Source organism: Pristis pectinata, chromosome 12 (genome assembly GCF_009764475.1).
Source record: "Pristis pectinata isolate sPriPec2 chromosome 12, sPriPec2.1.pri, whole genome shotgun sequence".
In the NCBI taxonomy this organism is placed as follows: domain Eukaryota; kingdom Metazoa; phylum Chordata; class Chondrichthyes; order Rhinopristiformes; family Pristidae; genus Pristis; species Pristis pectinata.
In genome coordinates, this window is record NC_067416.1 from 9,694,840 (window position 1) to 9,713,648 (window position 18,809).

General features: G+C 41.5%; 1 protein-coding gene across 1 annotated transcript in view; it reads left to right on the plus strand.

The window, feature by feature from the left end:
• LOC127576893 (VPS10 domain-containing receptor SorCS1-like) overlaps nucleotides 1-18,809 on the plus strand; it is an 856,973-nt gene that overhangs the window by 638,471 nt on the left and 199,693 nt on the right. The window lies entirely within an intron of this gene.

An 18,809-nucleotide genomic window follows, 5' to 3' on the forward strand; every position in this document is an offset into this window, starting at 1 on the left:
CAAGGCAGAAAGCTCTTATTTAGAATTCTTTAACAAGGTAACACAAAACATTGTTACGGGGTTCCAATCAAAGTTAAACATGTCCTGTTTTAACTTTAATTATTTTATTGTAATGGTTTCTGACAGAAAGCAACTAAACATTCAATAGATTACATTAATTAAAAATATATAATGTAAATAAAGATCAGTAATTCTGCTTTCATATTTATTATTCCATCTGTCAAAGAAGGAAGCTGTTTGGCCCATTGAGTCTGTGCTGACACTCGGAACATTCCCATCAATTCATTTCCCCATTTATTTCCCTGTAAACTATTCCCTCTCAGTTGCTCTGGGCTTAATCCTAATTGGAACTTTTTTTTTTCTTTTTCAATCTTTTTATTAGTTTTCAAATTAATACAGATTAATATATAACATCAATGTTTGTACATGTAATACAAAGAGATCAGGAGAACAATCATGGCATAGATAATCATAAAGAACAATAAAATATAAAAAAATCTGTAGATCCAACGATCTCTTAGTAGATGAATATAGTATAAAAGAAAGGAAAGAAAAAAAATCCCCAAATCAATAAGAAAAATTATAAACAATATATCAAACCAAACTAAACAGAAAAATTTAAAAAAAAAACAAAAAAAAAGACTGGACTGAAATTTCTCACAGCAATATTATGTCGTCAACTCCCTTCCTCTAAATTGGAAAGTTATCGAAAGGGGATCTACATCATGTGAAAATATTGAATAAATGGACTCCAAGTATCTTCAAATTTAAGCGAAGGATCAACAGTACCACTCCTAATTTTTTCCAAGTTTAAACATGATATAGTTTGAGAGAACCATTGAAAAGTAGTAGGGGGTATTGGATCCTTCCATTTAAGCAAAATGGATTGCTTGGCCATTAATGTAACAAAGGCAATCATATGGTAAGCAGAAGCAGTTAAATGGCCAGACTCTATCCTTGGTACTCCAAAAATTGCAGTGATAGAGTGATGTTTTAAATCAAAATTCAGTACAGTTGAGATAATGTTAAAAATGTCTTTCCAATATTTTTCTGTGCAAATCCAGTGACTTAACTACTGTACTCATCCAACCCCTCATCTAACAGTGCACCTCTCTCTCAGTACTGTAACAGAGTGCGGGGCTCAATTTTTTGATATCTTTCTCTTTTCTCAAGTGCAGTGTTACTTTTTGGAGGTTGTCCTTTCATTTGCATTTGTCAGTTTAAGAAAAATGAGCTGGCAGCTTGTTCATGTGGCAATGATTTAGAATGCTTCAATTAAAGTGGCTGCTGTGTCCATATTGCCCACTCTTCTATTTTATTTTTTCGTGTTTTATGTTGGTATTGGTTTATTATTGTCACTTGTACTTACAACTTGTCTTGCATACCGATCGTACAGGTCAATTCATTACACAGTGCAGTTACATTGGGTTAGTATAGAGTGCATTGATGTAGTACAGGTAAAAACAATAATAGTACAGAGTGAAGTGTCACAGCTACAGAGAAAGTGCAGTGCAATAACGTGCAAGGTCACAACAAGGTAGATCGTGAGGTCAGAGTCTATCTCGTCGTATAAGGGAACCATTCAATAGTCTCATCACAGTGGGATAGAAGCTGTCCTTAAGTCTGGTGGTACGTGCCCTCAGGCTCCTGTATCTTCTACCCGATGGAAGAGGAGAGAAGAGAGAATGACCTGGGTGGGTGAGGTCTTTGATTATGCTGGCTGCTTCACCAAGACAGCGAGAAGTAAAGACAGAGTCCAAGGAGGGGAGGCTGGTGTCCATGATGCGCTGGGCTGTGTCCACAACTCTCTGCAGTTTCTTGCGGTCCTGGGCAGAGCAGTTGCCATATCAAGCTGTGATGCATCCAGATAAGATGCTTTCTATAGTGCATCGATAAAGGTTGGTGAGAGCCAAAGGGAACAAACTGAATTTCTTTAGCCTCCTGAGGAAGTAGAGGCGCTTGTGAGCTTTCTTGGCCGTGGCATCTACGTGATTTGACTAGGACAGGCTGTTGGTGATGTCAAATCACGTAGATACCATGGCCAAGAAAGCTCACCAGTACTTCTACTTACTCAGGAGGCTAAAGAAATTCAATGGAAAGTAAATTTACTGATATGGGTTCAATACTGAAAGCTTTGATTAATGAGATGCAGAAGAATTGAGGATTTAAAGAGGGAAATTCTGAGGCTTGCAGTTCAGTGCTTTTTTTTCTCGACTAGACATGCCCAGTCAGTGAATTGAGGGCAGAAATTAATTGAATGGCTCTTGATCTCCTGATTACTAACTTTAATAGCTAGTGTATCTACTTGACCAATTCTTTCAATTTTATTATGAAGTTAATCAGACACAATAAAACTTTTCAGAAGGCATAGCTTCCTTTCCTGACAGCAACAACCATCCCTGTCATCCCACCCAAGTCCATCAACACCAACCAGCCTTATCGTAAGGAACCATCAGCTGTGGCTCTCTCACTTCTGAGACAGCAGATTGTCAAGTCCCCCTCTACAGACTTGCAAACAAAAAAGTGGGAGCAGTACTGAGGGAGTGCTGCAGATATGCTGTCCTTCAGATGAGGTGTTAACCTAATTGTTCCCTCAGATGAATGTAAAAGATCCCATAACAAGGTTTGCAGAGGAACAGAGGAGTTATCTCCAGTGCCATGGCCAATACTTATCCCTCTAAAATTTGAAAAGCCAAATCATCTGGTCATTATCACATTGTGGCAACTTAGTGTGAGCAAATTCCTATATTATTGACAATGTCTACACTTCTAACGTACTTCATTGGTGCTCAGGCACTTTGGGATGTCCTGAAAGAGGTGTTCTGGAAGTATGAGTCTTCCTTTGTTTTGAACTACTGAGCTGTGCAGTGAGGTGGGTGGGTGAGGTGGGTGGGGTGGATATTGGTGACTGCATATTAACTAAAATAACGGGAAAGTGTGCACCATTTATTGCATCTAACAAAATAGAGAACAAGCTTCCCCAAAAGATCTTCACTTTTTTTCTAAGGTATGCTTTATTCATCAAATTAACAAATACACAATATAGTGCATTCACATTTCAACATCCGTCCACTTGCCCACAGTTTTACTCATTCACCACAGTGTTTCTTGAGATTCTGGGTTGAAAATTACAAGGGAGAGGATTCAATTCAATTCCCAGAAGCATGGGAACCCAATCTCCATCTCTCCCCTATTCCTACATTACCACCTCTCTTAATGTTTTAATTCCTGAAAGGAAATCTTTTGAAGTAATTAGCCAAAATATTAACCCACAAACTCCAAGAAATCCTTTGCTTCTTGGTCAGCCATTTTTAAATGTGGAATTTAAAAAATATATATTTTACAGCCTTCTTGTGTTATAATACGTATGGTATTTAGCTATGAAAATTACTTTTCCCCTGTTGTACAATTACTACCATACCAAAAACCAAAGTAGATAATTTAAATTATTTTCTAAAATATTAAATCTATTTAAAAGTATTCTCATTCACTTTCCTTATCATATTTTGCTTTATAATTATTAGTCAAACAATGTCTTAATATTATACTTTCTTAATTATTTAGAGTTTAAGCAAGATTTGCACCTGCCTCACAACATGCTGCCTTCTCTTTAAGATTGTGTTTGAACTAGCACCTACAAAGGCATGAAACAGTCTCTGGCTGGCGATGAGCTGTTTCCAAAGGTTGTATTCTGTCCCCTAGTTTGAAGACCGAGCACTGGGCTTCTGCTCGCATCATTTAGTCAGTGGATCAATTGGTAAGGCCTTTCTTAGGGATTCTTGTTTTTAGTGCCACGTCTTTTACTTTGACATTTGGTGCCTGCAGTGCTAATATCCTTGATAGAATTGATATGACTTGATAGAGGTGTACAAGTTGATAAGAGGCATAGATCGAGTGGACAGTCAGGAACTTTTCCCCAGGTCAACAATGACTAACACGAGGGGGCATCATTTAAGGTGATTGGAGAAAGATATAAGGGGGATGTCGGGGGTAAGTTCTTTACACAGAGAGTGGTGGGTGCGTGGAACACACTGCCGGCAGAGGTTGTGGGGGCAGATACATTAGGGACATTTAAGAGACTCTTAGATAGACACATGAATGATAGAGAAATGGGGCTCCATGTGGGAGGGAAGGGTTAGATAGATCTTAGAGCAGGATAAAATGTCGGCACAACATTGTGGGCCAAAGGCCCTGTACTGTGCTGTAATATTCTATTTTCTATCCTGTAGTATCCCTCAATATTTTACAATGTTGTTGAGTGTGGAACTGAACAATTCAGACTAGAGAGTCCTCCCATTGGTTAGAGGTCTGTTCTGAGTTGTCTCCTATTAGCCAGGGGTTAGAATAGCTGGAGTTCTGGACTGGAGAAGGAATTATCATCCAGATGGTCATTTTTGGAAAGTATAAGCACATTATGCTTAGCAAACACAGAGGAGGACTTCCTTCCTTCAGTCTGGGCTAGTTTCAAATCCAGTTCCCTGAGTTAAAAGAACAGGCAGGACATGCAGAAACATCTGAAAGAGTACAAGGAATGATGCACAGATCAGGAAAAAGAGATCCTTGGAAAAGGTGGAGGTAGAGTTGGGAAAAGATAAGATTGGTGCCAAGAACAAGAAAAAGCGAGGCTGGGGATAGGCAGGAGTGGTGCCGGGAATAGGTGGGAGTGGTGGCAGGATCAGGCAGGTACAGGTGGGATTAGTGCTTGGAACAGGTAGGGAATAGGTAAGGTAAGATATCTTTATTAGTCACATGTACATCGAAACACACAGTGAAATGCATCTTTGTGTAGAATATTCTAGGGGCAGCCCTCAAGTGTCGCCACTCTTCCGGCGCCAGCATAACATGCCCACAACTTCCTAACCCGTACGTCTTTGGAATGTGGGAGGAAACCGGAGCACCCGGAGGAAACCCATGCAGACGCGGGGAGAACGTACAAACCCCTTACAGACAGCGGCCGGAATTGAACCTGAGTGGTGTCAGGGTTGATGGCAGGTACAGGTGGGAGCAGTGCTGGGAAAAGTCAGGAGCTTTGATGGAATCTGATGGGAATGGTGTCAGGAACAGGCGGGTGTGACGTTGGGATCGAATGGGAGCCATGGCGGAAACAGGTGGGAGCAGTGGCAGGAACGGGTGGAGTGATGCTGGAAACTGGTAAGAGCCGTGCCTGTAATAGGGAGGAGTGGTGCTAGGATCAAACAGGAATGGTACTGGGAACAGTTGGGAAGAATGTTATCACCGAGGTACCAATTAGACCATCAGGACAAGGCTCAATAAACTAGGAACGTTGATGCAGAGCCACATCCCCCATTGCCAACACTTCTACCCCTGTGAATGAAGAGTTGCACTGAAGGTTGACCCAGAGCAGCTAGCCCTGAGAATTTGGCTCTTTTGAATATGCTGAGCAGCTGTCACTGGAAGACGGCCAGGACAGTGTGCACTTGAAGCCAAATGATTCATGTAATGGCCTTCAAAATGCTGTCTTGTTAGACTAAAAGTTAGAGCTGAAGCCTCTTGCATTCATGCCGTGTTGATGCTGGAATCTGGGGCAACAGACAAAGTGCGAAGTCCCAGTCCAGATGAAGGGTTTCGATCCAAAATGTCCACTGTCCACTTCCCTCCACAGATGCTGGCGGACTCTCTGAGTTCCTCCAGCGCTTTGTGTGTTGCTTTGTGCCATGTCCTGGTTTTCCCACAGGAGGTAGTAAAATTCAGCCAACTGGAGTCCAAACATTTTTTAAAATTCATTTTATATGATCTCGGCATCACCGGAAAGGATGGCATTTACTCCCCATTACTCATTGCTTTTGGCAAAGTGGTGGTGAGCTACCTTTTTGAACCGCTGCAGTCCTGTTGGTGAAAGTTCTCCCATGGTGTTATTGGCACAGACGTGACCTCTTTCTATGTGAACTATGGAATATGACAAGACTATTGATATGGAATTTGACAAGACTAATAATAGACTATCGAACAGTTCCCTTGTACAATGAGATGGACTCTGACCTCACGATCTACCTTGTTGTGACCTTGCATCTTATTGGCTACCTGCACTGCACTTTCTCTGTAGCTGTGACACTTTACTCTGTAGTGTTATTGTTTTTACCTGTACTACATCAATGCACTCTGTACTAACTCTTTGTAACTGCACTGTAATGAGTTGACTTGTACGATCGGTATGCAAGACAAGTTTTTTGTGGGACTTGGATGGTGTTCCCCTCTACCTCCTGCCCTCATCCTTCTCGTTGGATGAAGTCAAACGTTTGGGTGGTGCTGTCACAGAAGCCTGGATGAGTAAGTGCAGTGCATTTTGCAGACGGTGTACACTGCAGTCATGGTGTGCAAGTGGTGGAGAGAATTAACATTACACTGGTGGATGAGGTGCCAATGAAGCGGGCTGCTTAGTCCTGGATGGTCCCAATCTGTACTGCTCTGCAGCAGCAGTGGAAGGCATAGCTGGATGCCATCCACAGACAATATCTACTTCACTCGGGTAGATCAGGGTTGGAAGAAATATTGCTATCTCCTGCAATTGATGACAACGCATCTTGGACAACACTCTGAAGGAGGCACGAAAGACTACAGATGCTGGAGTCTGGAGCAAATAGCAAACTGTCGGAGAAACTCAGCGGGTCAGGCAGCATCTGTGGAGGGAAACGGACAGTCAACATTTCGGGTCAAGAAGCTTCATCTGAACTGAGAGTCTCGGCCTGAAATGTTGACTGTCCATTTCCCCCCACAGATGCTGCCTGACCCGCTGAGTTCCTCCAGCAATTTGTCTTTTTTTAAGACCTAAAAGGAGAAAACATTCCTGCTTAAGTTAACATACTTAAATTACTGTCAGTGTGCAGAAGAGGCCTCACTTATCTGGGTGAAGACTGAGGACAAGTAACACACACATGCTCACACTGCCTCTGCTGCATTTTCCTGATGAATCTCCCTCAATGTCTGTCCCTCCAGACAACTACTCCCATCTCCCTATCCTCCACCTTGTTCTATTCTCTCTGACTATATCTCCTGTTGTATGTGGCTGGCTTGCTTTTACCTTTTGACTGTTCATGAACCTTTATCCTTCTTGCCTCTCGTTATTTCTCAGCTCCACCTGTTTCTCCAGCAGCCGCATTGATTTGTTATTTTGGAAAACTCCCAGTGCCCTAGAAGAGCTTCCCATGATTGATATCACTGGTGCATTTTATCACAGCAGTCTTCAGTGTGTAATACAATGTTAATTAGCCATTTACAGTGTTGTCATTAGGATCTCAGCAATGCATGGAGATGAGAACTCTGGTTACCTTGGAGCTTGGTTCTGCCATCACAACTTGGATTATCATCTGACAGAGCAAATCATGATTTTTATTCTGTTGATTTTGATAAAATGGAAATCATTTGCTTTTCATAAAGGGTCTCACATTAATTTAGGCAACAGGATTCATGGCTAACAAACATTCTTCTGGAGGAACTCAGTGGGTCAAGCAGCATCTGTGGGGGGAAAGGAATTGTCAGCGTTTCAGTTGAAATCTTGCATCAGGATTAATGGCTGTTTTTGTCAGGCACTGTAATATTATCCAAGGTCAATTGGTCACAGGTTATAACTTATTCATGACTGAGAACTGGAACATAGGCTTGCAAAATTGGTCAGTTGGATTACAGTAGCATGGTCCAACAGAAAACCTATCACTTAAAGGTAACAGGAGGTTCATTGAAAGAGGGTAGGAGGTCCAGCACCCTGTTGCTAACCATGTTGTGTGTGGTTCCTTCAGCACTGTCAAGGCCTTCCGCAGCTCAAACACCCAAGGCATCACCCCAGAGAGAATGAAGACCAGTGAATTTATCAGGGACAGAGAGGCAGTTAGTGTCCACTGGAAGCAACACTTTTTAAAGCTCCTCAACCGTGCCCTTGACTCCATCTTAGTCTTGTCCAACCTCGCCACCACCCTTGACCTACAAGAAGTTGAAAAGGCCACATGCCAACTAATGAGCAAGGCTACAGACACAAATTCACAAGCTCATTTCACATTGTCTGAGAAAAGAAGGATGTATCGGGGACCTCAGAGACTGTAATTGTGACCTTCCTTAAGAATGAAGACAAATCCAACTGCAGTAAGTACTGAGGGGTGTCCCTGCTGTCTGCCACAGAGACGTTGCCAGGGCCACTTCTCCTTTTCCATCTGCGATGTCTTCTGGAATGTTTAATTTCCAACCTTAGTCACTTTGCACCATGTCATGATACTTATTCTTAGATTATACATATTTATTTATATTTGTACCATTAATTCCACCATTTTTAATTACAAATGCTTTATGCATTTGGATAAAGACCCTCAATTTTGTCTTTTTATCATCTTCCGTTCTTTGTGCCTTAATTGGCGGTCCACTGTTATGGGTTATGCCCTGTCTTCTCTCTATTGGTGAGGCCACACCTTGGGTATTATAAAGAGCTTTAGTTACCCTGTTATAGGAAAGACGTCATTAAGCTGGAAAGAGTGCTAGAAAGATTTGCGAGAATGTTGCTGGGATTCCAGGGCTTGAGTTATAGGGAGAGGTTGGGCAGGCTTATTGGACTGAGAGGTGACCTTATAGAGCTGTATAAAATCACGAGGAGCTTAAATAGGGTGAATGCACACAGTCTTTTTCCCAGGGAAAGGGAATCAAAAACGAGAGAGGGGAAGGATGTAAACGGGATCTGAGGGGCAACTTCATCACACAGAGGATAGTGCCAAAGGAAGTGGTTGAGGCAGGTACAATAACAACATTTTAAAAATCTTTGGAGAGGTGCATTGATAAGAAATATTTAGAGAGCTATGGGCAAAGGCAGGCAAATGGGACTAGCTTAGATTGGCATCTTGAGCGGCATGGACGATTTGGGCTGAACGGCCTGTATCCGTGCTGTATAACTTTATGGCTCTATGACCAGCACTCTTTCCATGCATGCACCCTGCCCATAACCAACTCTGAACTCTTTTCACCTTATGTAAAAAAAAACCTCGAGGAGATAGTTGAACACACAACCTAACACAAGTGAGCAATGAGAAGGCAGTGCTTTTTTTATCCGGATGCCATTGAACTAAATGTCCATTTGCTAATTATGAGTTTAAAAACAGAAAACATTGGAAACACACCTGTGGAAGGATAAATAGATTCAACATTTCCTGATGAAGACCCTTCAACAGAACTGGAACAGTGAGAAAACAACTTAGTTTTATTTCAGATTTCTAGTGTCTGCTGTTTTTGATATTGACTGCATCTTGGATTATTTTCACAACATTTTCTCAAAATATTGTTCAGTGTTATTTGAGCTCTTATCCTAATGAAGCAGGCAGCGATTCTTCCTTGGTATGTCATCATGTTGTATCATTCACACTGCTGCAACAGTAAAAAAAATTAAATTGCAATTTCATTTACTAACTTGCTGGAAGCAGCAACACATAACCCATTGATATGCAATTTTAACAATTCAGGATCAGTGCATATCATGCTCACAATCCCTTTGGGAATGCTGCTGAAGAATTGCACAAATTTTAATATCACTTTTTCTTACAATTATTCCATTCAAAACAGAACATCAGTAAAACATAGTCAAACAATGATATGTTCAGGGATCACTGGACATAGGAGCAGAAGCAGGCCATTCGGCCCATCGAGTCTGCTCCATGAGCTAAACTAATACTATTCCCATCTAGCCCCAATTTCCAGCCATATCCCCATATCCCTTGATACATTGACTAATTAGATACTCGTTAATCTCCCCCTTAAATGCCTCCAATGATTGGGCCTCCACAGCTGTACGTGGCAAAGAATTCCATAATTTCACTATCCTCTGGCTAAAGGAATTTCTCCTCATCTCTGTTTTAAACCGGTACCCTCTAATTCTAAGATTGTGCCCTCTAGTCCTGGACTCACCCACCAAGGGAAACAGCTTAACTACATCTACTCTGTCCAGTCCTTGCAACATTCTAAATGTTTCTATGGTCCCCTCTCATTCTTCTGTACTCCAGTGAGTACAGTCCGAGAGCCGACAAACGCTCATCACAGGTAAGCCCTTTCATTCCAGGAATCATCCTCGTAAATCTTTTCTGAACCCTCTCCAACGTCAGTACATCCTTCCTAAGATATGAGGCCTAAAACTGCACACAGTATTCCAAATGGGGCCTCACCAGTGCTCCACAGAGCCTCATCAACACTTCCCTACTTTTATACACTATACCTCTCGAAATGAATGTCAACATAGCATTCACTTTTCTTACCGCCGATCCAACCTGGTGGTTAACCTTTAGGGTATTCTGCACGAGTACCCCCAAGTCCCTTTGTACAAGCAATAACCCAATAAAGTATCCCAGAGTCTTTCTAATCTCTTGTTGATCACTTTGCTGCATGGTTATTGTTGTTTCCAACTGTTTTCCCTCAACCTATGGAAATACATTTAAGATAAGTTAAGATAAGATTTCTTTATTAATCACATGTACATCAAAACACACAGTGAAATACATCTTTTGCGTAGAGTATTCCGAGGGCAGCCCACAAGTATCGCCACGCTTTCGGCGCCAACATAGCATGCCTACAACTTCCTAACCTGTACGTCTTTGGAATGTGTGAGGAAATCGGAGCACCTGGAGGAAACCCACGCAGACACAGGGAGAACGTACAAACTCCTTACAGACAGCGGCCGGAATTGAACCCGCAGTAATAGCGTAACTCTAACAGCTACACTACCGTGCCTGCACTAATCCCTTCAACAAAATAGATACCATACATGGGCTATTTTGGCTCATTCTGTGCTGATTGCTCAGTCCACCAGGACATTGATTTACCCCAGTTGGTTCATCCCATGGATAATGAGTGCAAGTTATTTGTCAATAGCTTCGTATTATCAATAGTGAATGCCCATGACTAGACCCAGATCCACTTCACATCATCCTTCACGAGTGTTACAAGATAGAGTAAAAAACATCAGATGGAGAGGTAACCCCTTCTCACTTTTACATCCAGTGCAAGCCTCTCAGTAAAAGGAAGCCACAAACTGCTTTAATCAAATTTGCATATCAATAAATCAGCAAGGGTTTATGAAATCAACAGCTTCACATTCAGAGAACAAAACTATTATCTTCATCAGTGAATGGTAGATTTCAGCAGATCTAAAACTGAAATTGTAATTTTAGAAGCTGTGCTAGTGGAGTTGATATGCTGCACTCACAAGCTGGGGAGGGATTGCTGCATGCTGCTTTGTGGGGCAGGATCAATTAACAACAAACAACGTTTCTTATAGCACCAATTTCATCCATAAATGCCTAATTTTGGATTAAAATGTCATGAAAATACACCAGTATTGTTACTACTGGTACATTCCCCCCTCTGCTGAATCTGCCACGGATTTTTCATTGCCCCAGCAGTTGTGTTGATATGAACAGATACATTTGTGTTACCAAATCCCTAAGGCATTACCCAAGCTATCCCAATGATTAGACCAGGTTCTCCTGACTGAGAAAGAATTGATTGTGTTTCTGTATTAGATGTGAAACTGAGTTACTCAGCCAGTGGACAGGATCACAGAAGCCAAACAGGAACATATGACCTGAAGCTTCTATCACCATCCATGTTAAGCACACACACTTACAGTATATATTCAACTATTGGTAATTGGTGCTTGGTTTATTAGTGCCCCATGTACTGAGACACAGTGAAAAACTTTGTTTTGCATGCCGTCCATACAGATCATTCTAAACGTAAGTACATCAAGGTAGTACAAAACAAAAAGCAGTAACAGAATGCAGAATATAATGTTACAGTTACAGAGAAAGTGCAGTGCAGGCAGACAATAAGGTGCAAGGGCCACGACAAGGTAGATTAACAGATCAAGAGTTCATCTTTATCGTACAAGAGGTCAATTCAAGAGTCTTTTAACTGCGGGATAGAAGCTGTCCTTGAGCCTGGTGGTGTGTGTTTTCAAGCTTTTGTATCTTCTGCCCGATGGAAGGGGGGGATAAGAGACAATGTCCAGGGTGGGTGGGGTCTTTGTTTATATTGGCTGCTTTCTCGAGGCAGTGAGGAATGTGGACAGTCCACAGAAGGGAGGCTGGTTTTCGTGACAGACTGGCTGTGTTCACAACTCTCTGCAATTTCTTGCGGTCTTGGGCAGAACAGTTGCCCAATCCAAATAAGATTATCACACGCTTCACCTACTCACATCAACAGATCCACACCACTCCAGTTAACTGACCCTAAGACTGCGGACTCCAACTAGGTGGGTAGAAACATGAGATTATTCCAGAGGGTGACCTGGGTGATCCTGGAGTCCCCTCTACTCCTGAAATCTCCATAAATTTCCAGCCACTCTGGAGAGCTTGAAGGAGGAAAAGGGAATCAAACCATATAGGAGGAGGCAAAGTTTGGGATTGGATATGCTGTTTATGTGGAGGATAGATACTAATACAGAGTGATTGTCTGTAATTCTATATATACTGTTTAAAAGTTATGCTCAAAATGATCAAAATAACATAACACTCTAAGCCACTGACAACCTGGAAGACACAAGCTTATAATGCAGCGAAACACCAATAATCCGGTATCTGAATGTTCCGATATCCCAATGATTTGGCATCTGGCTCAACACATTCTGTCTATTTCCTGTGCTCCTTTCAAACTCAGTGGGGCCCTGTTTCCTGAATTCCCTTTAAACTCGCCGAGTTCCCTGGTAAGTTTATCATACCACCGTGTAACATGGTGAATTATAAGTGTATTGGGGTATTAACAGAAGTAACATCCAGTCGTCTGGATCTCCATTAGTTTGGCACCACCAACATCCCAAAGGTGCTGGATTATTGGAGTTTTACTGCACTAATCCCAAATTGCTGTTTAGATGCACATTTAACGCCAGCGTATGTTGCTGGCAGCAGCTGTTGGCATGTTTGAGTTTCCACCCCAGAAGGTTTTACTGCCATTGGAGCGTATATCTGTTTCATGGCAGAATATCTCAGAATAAAATAAAGTAGACATTTTAAAACCCCCTTCAACCAATAAGTAAAAGATATATTAAAGCTATTTAAACAACTTTAAATACCAAGCCTGAATTTGTAAGCATGTCTTATCATGGAACATATCTCTGTAACATTAAATAATGCTTGCAAGCTGAATATTTATTGTGTACTCATGGCAACACTGCAGGAGCTGTAACAACTCCATCTCTTTCACATAGACTTGCTGCACAATAGCTAAAGGTTTAGTATAAAGGAACGATTATAATCAAAGCAGAAAATATCTAGCAGATATTCTTTAATTCAACAAAATGGGAAAAGCATTTCCTTTTGCCTAAAAACTAAACTCAGATGTCACAGGAGAGAATTTGGATCACTCCAATCAGCAAGCTATGTATTAAAACACACCAATTTCTTTTTTTATTTCTCCTGTTAACAATGAAATGTATTATTTGGAAGCAACATTTGTACATAAATCATCCAGTTGATTAATTTTGATTATTGCTTCAAATTTAAAACACCATTAAATAAATATATTGATGTGTTAGTTGATCACTGTTCTGTAGCAAACTGGGTTCCTGTTGAACGATCCCTAGAAATTTAATCTGCATGTGAACAGATCCAAAGAGATATACAAAAGATAATAAAATCAGAAGATATGACTTTTGTCCACTTGTCTCAGGTCTCACATGAAGGATATAATTATCAGTTATTGCAGCTAAATTAATTTTAATTTGACAGATCTTTTCTCATCCGTTGCCTGTGAATGGGTGGCAAATAAATAAAGATTTGGCAGCCAACAAGGATTAACACAATTAAAGTGACTCGCTGTTATTGTGTGATTTATGCTCCACGGTCATTTGATTAAGCTTAGTACCCAAAGAAATAATAGTAAAGTACAGCATAGTTGGGCAGGCCTCTTGAGTTCTGGCTCTCTGAGTTCCTGGAGGCCATCACCTGAAAGGCCTCAGGTACTTTAAGAGGTCCTGGGGTTAAATTAACAGCTTTTATCTTTGACTCGCCATTACTCAGCCTGTCCTGGAGATCACCAACAGACCGTCCAACCAGGGTTTCCCAAAGACAGGCCACGACACCTGAACTTTCCATGCAGGATTGCTCAACAGCTCAACTGGAAAAAGAGCTGGAAGGCTGGGGGCAATCAAGACCGTATGGAGTGTAAACGGCTGGATGTGGAGAGGATACTTGCTCTTGTGGGACAATCTGGAACTGCTGACCACTGTTTTAAAATAAGAGGTTGCCCATTTAAGACATGGATGAGGTGAAATCTCGCCACATGAGAGTGCAGATGCTGGAATCTGGAGCAATAAACAATCTGCTGGAGGAACTCAGCGGGTCGAGCAGCATCTGTGGAAGGAAAGGAACTGTTGACGTTTCAGATCGAAACCCTAATGGGTTTCAAACCGAAACGTCGACAATTCCTTTCCTCCCACAGATGCTGCTTGACCTACTGAGTTCCTCCACAGATTGTTTGTCGCATGAGGTGAAATGTTTTCTCTCTGAGAGCTGTGAGCCTTCCTCCTTAAGGAAGATCTGGATCAATACTTGATAAACAAGGTAAGAGCCCTGATGTGATGGCTCACCACTCCTTTCCCTCTCCCCTGCACCAGAAAGTACTGATGTGCACAGCAGAAAGAAAATCTACCCTCATGTGCTCTACTTCCGTGTCTAAAACATTTTGCATCCAACTCCATTCTGTAATATGTTCTGTCCACATCAGAGGAAACAACATCAGCATTTCTTTCTGAGGTGTTTTAAGAGGGACATAATTCAACCTCCAACCCTTAAAAAAATGTTTTATCAGTTTGCTTTATAACAAGGAGCTGTGGCTGCAACAGTTCAGCTGGAGTTAATCCACTCCACATTTTGTAATTGAGATCCACTCCAGTAGCTTCAGCAAAATCCAGCTCATGTTTTGTGACTGTGGTGCAGAGTGTGAGTTGGGACCATAATCTGAAGAAGCTGTTGCAAGCAAGACACTTAAAGGTAAATTACAGGGACCTGTTTAGAGAAGTAATCTACAGGCAATTGGACTCTGTTTTAGAGTTGTCAGTCACAGCTTCGTGCTTCTGCTATTTTATTTCCCCTTGGTTGGGTCTCTCATTTTTAGCAATGACCTATCCCCTTCCTTTATCAGAAGGAGCAAACAAACCTGTAGGAAATTGTGATGGGATAATCATGGGGGATATTTAGAACCCTGGAAGTGAAGTGGACAAATAACAGGGAACCAGTGATGATATCAGAAATTTCACGGAGATAGTAATCTGTATGAGGTTTGTTTTTAAACAGGTGGAGGACAGATTCAGGGTTTAGTAGTCTGTTGGGAACATAGAAGTGATTAATTCACTGCTCAATAATCAACAGTGATCAATTCATATGCTGACAACTACAAAGGCCATGGTTTAAAGTAACAGTGTGGAAGAACATGGTTTTGGAAAACAATGCTTGGGAGATGTTGATTGGATGTCCAGGATGTGGGGATACCCGCACCTCAAGGACCTGCAGCGGTCCAAGAAGGCACCTTCTCAAGGGCAACTAGGGATGGGCAATTAAATGCTGGCTCAGCTGTGAAGCCCACATCCCTTGATGTAAAACAGGAAAGAGAAAGGGAAAATGAGGCAGATATTCATCGGTGATAGCTAGCACCAAATGCACAATATTGTAAGTAGCAGCTGCACATTGTGTTCTGGTTCCAGAGTGCACTTACACTGCAGTTAGTGAAGCTATAAGCAGTGAACAATGATGGCCACCACTATTGGTATTGGTATTGGTTTATTATTGTCACTTGTACTGAGGTACAGTGAAAAGCTTGTCTTACAAACCAATCGCACAGGCCAATTCATTACACAGTGCAGTTACATTGAGTCAGTACAGAGTGCATTGATGGTAAAAACAATAGTAGTACAGAGTAAAGTGTCACAGCTACAGAGAAAGTGCAGTGCAATAAGGTGCGAGGTCACAACAAGGTAGATTGTGAGGTCATAGTCCATCTCATTGAAAAGGGGAACCATTCGATAGTCTTATCACAGTGGGGTAGAAGCTGTCCTTAAGTCTGGTGGTACGTTCCTTCAGGCTCCTGTATCTTCTACCCAATGGAAGAGGAGAGAAGAGAGAATGTCCCGGGTGGGTGGGGTCTTTGATTATGCTGGCTGCTTCACCAAGACAGCGAGAGGTAAAGACAGAGTCCAAGGAGGGGAGGCTGGTGTCCGTGATGCGCTAGGCTGTGTCCACAACTCTCTGCAGCTTCTTGCGGTCCTGGGCAGAGCAGTTGCTATACCAAGCCATGATACATCTAGATAGGATGCTTTCTATGGTACATCTGTAAAAGTTGATGAGAGTCAAAGGGGACAAACCAAATGTTACACATTTAGCATTGGTGATCAATTTTCCTGGGAGAGGTGGGGGGGGGGGAGGGTTCAAGGAGGTGAGAAAAGGATCCAAAATGATATCCGAGATCACCGTGTGTGGATAAGGGAGGCAAAACATGCATCCACAGAAAAACATATTAAAGGGATGCAATGTTACAAAAGGCATGCAAGCAAAGAGCAGGGAATGACTAATGAAAAAAGAAAAGGGGTATTGTTTATGGTGACTAGAGGGCTTCTCAGTACTCATTGTAGCAGTATATGGGGCTGAATGTTCACTGGAAATTTGAATGGAAAATTAACAGAAAGCCCATAAAAAATCAGGGCTATGAGAAAAGTCCCACAGAGATTTGTCTACCATAGACCACAGCATTGATGGACAATCTTGAGTAATATGATCAAAATCACCAATATTGGCCTCAAGTGATATCTACACACTCATCAATCCCTGACTGGGATTCTGCCAGAGCAACTCAGATTCAAATCCATTAAACCCTTGACCCAGGCATAACTGCAAGAGCTAACTTTAAACAGCAGGTTTGCAGCTGCTGACTTTAACTTCAGTGCAGCATTTGGACAGAAGGAAAATCCTCGTGACTGACACAAAGGGAGCTGATTGTGATAAGAGGCAACAATGTGGGTTAACTGCTCCTCCATCTCAATATTCAAGATGGGATGTGGGGCTTTGAAGGGAAACAAATGGCTTAAAAATCAGCTTTCATTATCAATTTTCATCCCAGTTTCCCAAAGGTGCCTTTGTCTTTGACGTTTACACTGAGATCTGAGAAAATGAAGAAGATCTTACCTGTAAACCTTATATTTTTAATGCAAGTGGTTCAGTATCATAGAATGATTTTAGATTAAGAGAATATAAGATTGGAAGAAAACAACAAACACTAGCCAGCATTGGAATGGTAAAGAATTGATAGAGGGGGCTTACATGGATAGGACCAAAGTTGTTGGGACTGTCTGGCTTGGATGTTCCAGGGGTCTTTTTTGCTTTTAGTTGTAATGACCTTCATTATGGATCTTGTAACCCTTGACTCAGTGAGTAAATTGCATATTTTGGTTTTGAAGGGTTAATGTTATAGTGATCAAGTTAGTCCCAACATAGGAGTGTTTCTTTTAGTAAAGGAAGTAAAATTTCTTCTTTTGGGGCACTCATGTCATAGTGTGCTTTCAAGACCACTCTAACATTGGGTTGAAAAATCACAGACATAAAAATTTTCCATGAATCAGTGCAATTGGGCAGTGAAGTGAAATGAATTGCTTTGCACCAAATATTAGCTTTGAAATGCTTAAGAGCAGTTTTTTGCGTCAGATCTTATCCCAGGGAGTTTGAAAGTCCTGAGTGAGTATGGATGGTTCCAAAGCTGAAGACTAACCAACCCCCCCCAACACTTTCCCCAGCTGCCCACATGGAATCCAGCAGTGGAATGTGAACTGGATAAATTGCTCAGTGATTATGCTGAGGGATATGCCCGAGACACTTACAACACATTAGACCTGGGGTAGGAACTACAAATCCATTCATTTGAATGGAGAAGAACAACTGCAAAGGAATTCAGAAAGGATCATATAATTTACATTCCTTTTAATTATTTGAGTTTGCTTCAGTGTTTCAATTTTTATTTCATTTTAAATAAACTTCAAGGACATTCAGAAACATTCAAGGTTCTTGGCAGTTTTGATAGCCAGCAAAGCCTAGGATGCAGGTTTGCTGGTTGTCAATGCATTTTTTCAGATGTTTTATGGACAAGGCCGATTCTGGCCACCCCATATAGTGCCATTGCATTGTGCAAGGCCTTGCCAATTAGGATCAGAATGGCACTTACATGGTGGGATCCACAACAGTGCTTTTATGTATGTTGGCCCATTGATGGGAACAGGTTGTGACCCACTGGCACAGCTGAAGTGAGACTTTTAATCAGAGTGTCTAGTACTGGACCTATTAGTGACTTGCTTTACAATCAAGGTATGACAGTAAATTGGTTGTATTCCTGGATTTGCAATCCAGATGCACACACCAATGATCTGGAGACTTTAGTTCCAATCCCACCATAGCAGATCAGGAATTTTAATTCAATTAATTAAATAATTCTGGAATTGTTATCAGTAATGGTGACCATGAAGCCATTGGATTGTCATATCTGGTTCACTAAGTTATCCAGCAAGGAAAGCCCAGACCACCCTAAATATGGCTGCAGCCTCTTAACTGCTGCCGAGGTGGTCAAGCAAGCCACTCTAGTCAAGGGCAGTTAGGAATGGGCAATAAATGCCAACGTAAATAGCAACAATGAATAAAAAAAATGCTAAAAATATTGTAAACTGTCCTGAACCAGTTAATAGTGGACATCATTCAGTTTTGATGTAAAATATGTTTGAAATAATAAAATGTTTAAAACGTGACTGCTAGTACTTGTGCTCCAAGAGAAATGAGGCCAAGCTAAGGACAAGAGATGGG